Here is a 6,145-nt window from a genome sequence, read left to right as displayed (position 1 = left end):
TTCTATGGGAGATTTCTTCACTTTTTACTCTTCATTAGATTACTTTTTATATTTTTTATGTTATTCTTTATTTTTTTGTATTATTTTTATTATTTTTTCTAAATTTATTTTTTGGTTTTGGCATCTGGTATTTCGTGTTTTCACAATATTTATTTATTGGTGGGTTATCCTGTTGGTAATAATCACTGGTGGTTAGTTGAATCTCAAGAATTTGGATCAAAATGTATCTTGTTCTATTTTTTGCCTATCAGGTTTTATGGTAATGGGAAAGAAGATAACCCACTTAATCTGCCATATTATGCAGTAATGACGGGAAAGGAATGGCCCTGAAGAAGGCGTTTTTTTTAATTTGGTGGTTACCGCCGAAACGCGCGTAGGCTTTGTTCCTACTACTGCTTGTTGTTTACATGAACTTTGAATTAATGAAGTCGAGATACAATGTTTTTTTTTTTCCTAGTAAGATGGAGACACAATCAGGAATTGAATAATAATATGGTACTTATGTGAATATCATTTCAGTTCCAGAAAAAGAAAGTGTAAAAAATTTGTTTTCTGTATTCTATTACATAAAAAAAAATGTTTTGTATATGTCTGTGTCTTGTTATGGTTGGATCAGTTTTACTGTCTTGTCTGATGTGTCAGTTCGTCTTTGTCTATTTATTTGTATATAGGTGTAAATATGTATAGAAATATTTCTTGTGTTTTCCCAGCTTTACCTCTATATAATTGTATATTTGCATATTGAGATGTGTTTTTGTTTGACATACATTTGTAATAAATAGTTTTTGTCTTTAAATTTTGTTGCAGTTAAATTGTTTTTTCCTATGTTGGATAAAAGTGAACATTATTTGTAGCTCATTTGTCTTTGCTTGTATACATGTTTCATCTAAAAACACATAAAAAGGAAATCAATAATGGACTGACTTTCTATGTTTATTAAATACAATCAGATTTCACTGTAGTAGTCTATTATTAACTTACCATCTACTATAAAGCCACCATCAGGCACACGTTTAACTTACCTCACACTTACAGTTCATCTCTATATCAATTACAATTTGGTATTTCTGTAATCTGAAAAATGTGTTTAATATTGGTAGAAAGCCCTTTATCTTTTGAGACATTTGGTTAGTTTTGAAAACAATGTTTTTCCTTATTTTATTCTTTTTGGTTGTAAGTTTTTTTCTGTAATTTTTATTTTTTTACAAGGGCAACATGAACAACCAAAACAATAGTCTCAACAGGAAACAGGAGGACAAGTAAAATAAAATAAGGCTATTGGGGAGGACACTGGTGAGGTTTGACAAGGTCTGAAGGGATGGTCATATCTCACTCGTCCGCAACAATGACAGTATTGCAGAGGAGCCAGTATGTCGTTGTAGTGCCATATTGCTCTATTGTACCATAATACTGTCTTAAAGGATGTATTGGCACTGCTGTACCAGTAGCAGTGACTTCTGGAGGGATAGATGCACTAGGTGTTGGTGGAGGTGCTCATGGAGCACAAGATGGCAAAGGTGCTACTGGAGGGACAGATGCAGAGGGTGATGGTGGAGGTGATGATGACACAGAAGTCAAAGATATTGCAAAACCCGAAAAAGTGGCTGCTGCCGATCTTCCTGCTTCAGCCTATTCTGTCTTCTTCTGATGCCTCATGTCTGCACGCGCCAACCTGGTGTTTTGTCATTCCAGTGGTACAGAAAGAGAACTGTTTAATGTTCCCATGGAAAAAAACTTGTTATATATATTACATGTAATAAGTTTGGAATGAACTTTTTTCTCTCCAAGTGATAAAGAAAAACATTCTCATACTATGGAGTTTCTGCCTCGACACTACCTCTTCTTCCTCTTCTTGCAGTAGCACATGATCATCTTCTTCAGCCAATGTAGTTGTCCAAAACTTCCAAGTTGCCTTTGGAACAGAAGATTTTCCCTCTTGCAAAGAGCACAACTGTCTCCGTTGAAGAAACAAATGGTATGGGATATGATGTATACACTTCCTGTTTCATACAATTGACAGAGTTGTAAGCCAATAAAATGCTGTTTTCCATAAGCGCAGGTACCACAGTAGTATATTGATACTACAGCAACACTATTGCAGTGTCCGTGTAGTTCACAAACACAACCTGCAGTTACAGTATTATTGCATATACTTTTAATAAGAAAAACTATCCATGAAACCTTGGATCCATATTTTTTTTTAAATAATGATTTGGTTTAAATATCACTTTAATATTTTACAGAGGTACTGTGATACTATTGAGGAATCACAATTGAAACTAAAACAACCACGTAGATGACGCTGATGTTCATAATGGACTTTGACCTACCTCGAAAATACCTCTGTACCAAAACAAAAAAAATTAAAGAATTAATAGTATAAAAAACAACATTATATGATTAGAAACAAACCTAAAAAGTACCATTTAAGAGAAAAAACACAGGTATAAAATAAGTTGTTATTAAGAAAAACAAATGTATTATTTTTATGCAAAAGCAAATTAAACTAAACATACCTTAGCTATTCAAAAGTTAGTTGTTATCAGCTTTCTGGGCATAAGGCCATTTTGACCTGGTTGAACCAAGGTACGTGACAATTATTTTCACAAATATATTATAGTCGCAATTAAGTAAACTAATGGGGTGATACGAAACATGTCCTATTTCAAAAAGCTTTCAATAGCTGGTTTGATAAAAACCTAGGAAGATTTTTACCCTCGAGAATTAGTTGTAAAGAACAACCGAAAATTTACTGAATTGGTGGATACATACCTTGTAAACGTCTGTGGGTAAGCTGTCATTCCCATACGCTTTACATTCAATTTAATTTCTCCCTTCACCTCCGACAATGTAATAAGCAACACCGGTGCTCTTTGTCACCTTTGGGAGCGGGATCTTCCAATACAGAGTAAAGCTCTGAATAATGTCTAAGAAATACTTCCCAATTCGGTCTGGTCGTGAAACAACTTTGTTTTCTTCATCGTCAAAACGTTGACATAATGATGTTGTTCATCATCTTTTTATTTATTGGCTATGCGAATTAACGGCCTAAATGCTCACTTTTCTTACAGCTTTTTAGAAAGCAGGTGTTTTGATTCACTATTTCCTTAGCTGTGAATAGTCTTTTAAACTTTGCTGAGCTTGACCTAACTTAACTCTGGCTGTATATGTATTAAACATGATGACAGCCCAAGTTGGATGTCACTTTCCTTTGCTTAAAAACCTGTGCATTAAAAGAATTATCTTTGGCCCCAATAAAGGCATTCAACGCAGCCCATACAGAAAAGGAAGTGGAGGTATCAATATTTCGCTCTAGAAATTCATCTATTATAATACACACATTCACAACCCAAATCTTGTTACTTAACAAAGACTTATCCAAACACCATCTGGATTGAATTATACTGGATCTTCTAATATCAGTTTAAAAGACAGAGCCGAGTGATTAGGAGAAGGCACTGGCTACAATGTATGTCTTAGCCTTACACAAGGAGTAAGACATAAAAAATCCATGCAGGAAGCCGAATTAAAATGTTTTGTAAAACAAGTATAAGCTTTCACCACTGGATGCTCAGCACATCAAGGATCTATTAATCCTAAATCACGTTTATCTAAAAAAAATGAGCTGATTTAGGCTTCCGAAGACAATCAAGCCCTACATTTTGAATTATATTAAAATCACCCTCAAATACAATTGATCCCCTTGCTCCCTTATTAAGGTAACATGTCTCTTCTAAAATGGGGATATTATCTTCAATAAAACCATAGCAACTTATATCATTGACTGGCTGCTGCTGTAGCAAGACTTGAACCCAAACACATCTCATCCCTGGATCTCTTAGTATCTGAAGCACTTCACATTGCAACTCATAGAGATAAATATAGCTACCCAATAACTAGTGTTACTGTTAGGCAAAAAAGGCATGGTTAACAAATCCAGGAATATTTTTTTTAAGACGGGTCTTCTGCAAAAAAAATAACACTCTCATTGGATGTTTTGGCCAAGCCACTATTAACCTAATTTTGGTATTAATATTAATCTCATTACTGTTACAGGGGGGGCACCATTCTAAGTTCAACAGCCATAGCAAACCTGTCCTCTTACTTGAAGACCCATTAAAACTAGAAGCAACCTTATTCTTTCTTCTAGAGAGACTGCTCTATTTTGCAGGCCTCAGTGAGGCATAAAGCTTCACTTGTGGTCTTCTGATCGCTAACTGTCAGGGATAATCTTGCCAAACTTTTCTACTTATTTTTTTCCTACTAAAGTGCATCCCCTTCCAGCAGCCAATAAACTCCTCTCCAAGTATCCTTCCTGGGCTTGACTCGTAATGGCTCCCAAGAATCCCCTTCTTCCACTCTCCCACAAACTACCTCTCACACTGTGCTCTCTTACCCCACTTCCCTGTGTTGAGCGCCTTGGTATTGCACCCAAGACTGCTATCTTGGAGGTGTGGGCGCGTGACCAAGCATTATAATACAGCCAACTCATATAGTTAACAACATTCTCAACCAAAATATCAAAATATGTGAATTATGTTAAAGTTCATCATCACCAACCTATTAAAAAAACCTTCCACTAAAGCAATACAATAATCAAACCTTGAAATACAGTAAGGTAAGCCTTCCTCCATAAAAGAATATTAAGTAAAAAGTAAAAAAAAAAAAGTAGAAAATGACAAAAAAGCAACTGCAATTCCTCAACTCTATGGAGAATGTACACTCTCTAAACATTCAGTGGCTTGGGAAACTGATGAAAACATATGGCATTGTCCGTTGAGGATGACTTTCTGTTTTGCCTGCTGGACTAACCGTGCCTGAGCACCAACTTTGCTGAAGAGCTCAGTCATAGACTTGAGTTCCTTGCGCCTCTGGGCAGTAACAAATGACATATTGTAAAAGATCCTAAATGAATAATTATCCATTGTTTGTAAGACTTTTGCTGGTATTTCTTTTTTTTTTTTTAACTGTTCTTTAATGTGCTAATCTCTGAAATTCAACAGGATTGTTTGAGAATATTTTGTACTGGTAGACACAGTGCCGAGAAGTCTGTCACAATGTATGACTGTAAGGTCTTGGTTTTAATGGGCAAACTGGTAACTATATATCCCTTGATTATATTATATATCATCTTGTCAACAATTTGACTCTTCTCCCGAACCTCTGGTATACCCACAAAATGAGGATTCAAGCAACATACTATCTTCCATTTTTTCCAGCTTAGCTTTCAAATCATTTGGTTCTATAGAATATCCATGTAACATCTTATGAGGTTGACCGGTAGCTGAAACACATCTCACTCAAATGTTGGTCAGTGGGTTGTGGAGTGGTTGCTGTAAAACTGTTTTTCTGATTCAGGTGATACGTTGAGTTAGTCCTTGGTGTCAGTGGGTCTAGAAACCAACCTCTATATTTCTAGAAAAAACTAGAAAACATATCACTGTGTCTCGCAAACTGAAATCATGGCCAAGAGGTGTTTCCTCCTTAAACAAATCTCTTGCAGCCATGTCACATTGAATTTGCACATAAGATATATATGCATAATTTCATATAATTGTCTTAAAACATTTTACATATTTCTTCCACCCTGTAATATTGTAAGAATGATTGAGACAGAAAAAAAGGCCATGAGAAGAGAAACACAGAGGGCACAGTGAAGGGATGGAGGAAGATAGTTGCTTGGTGCATGACAGATGAATGGCAGATAGATGACTGAATGTGCTTAGCTGTCTCCGCTCAGTAGTTTAGATTAGTGACTAGCAAAAGTGATGTGGAAACCCCTCACATATGCAGCTCAAGGGGGGTCTGCCGCTTGTCCCAATGTGCTTCAGAGCTGGGTCTCATTACAGTGTTAATTAGATGTTAGTTGGTCTTTTTTTATTTGCTGGTCTGCAAACTGATAATACATAATAATATTAGAATTAGAGAATATCGTAGCAGAGAGATGTGAAAGGTGACTGATAGGCACAGCAAAGTAAATAGAGAAGTGATGCAAATAGGGGAAAATACAGGGAGAGGGTCAAATAGAAAACGTAAGCATGAAAGAGTATTGTAAAAAAGAAAACATAGGGCTGAGAAAGAAAAGATGGGTAATTGAAAAAGAAAAGACAAGAACTGCAAGAGAAAGGAAATTTAAAAGGAAGGA

The sequence above is a fragment of the Pleurodeles waltl genome, chromosome 1_2, assembly GCF_031143425.1.
Source record: "Pleurodeles waltl isolate 20211129_DDA chromosome 1_2, aPleWal1.hap1.20221129, whole genome shotgun sequence".
Taxonomy (NCBI): domain Eukaryota; kingdom Metazoa; phylum Chordata; class Amphibia; order Caudata; family Salamandridae; genus Pleurodeles; species Pleurodeles waltl.
The sequence above is the reverse complement of the archived record's forward strand: the minus strand, read 5'-3'. Positions refer to the sequence as shown.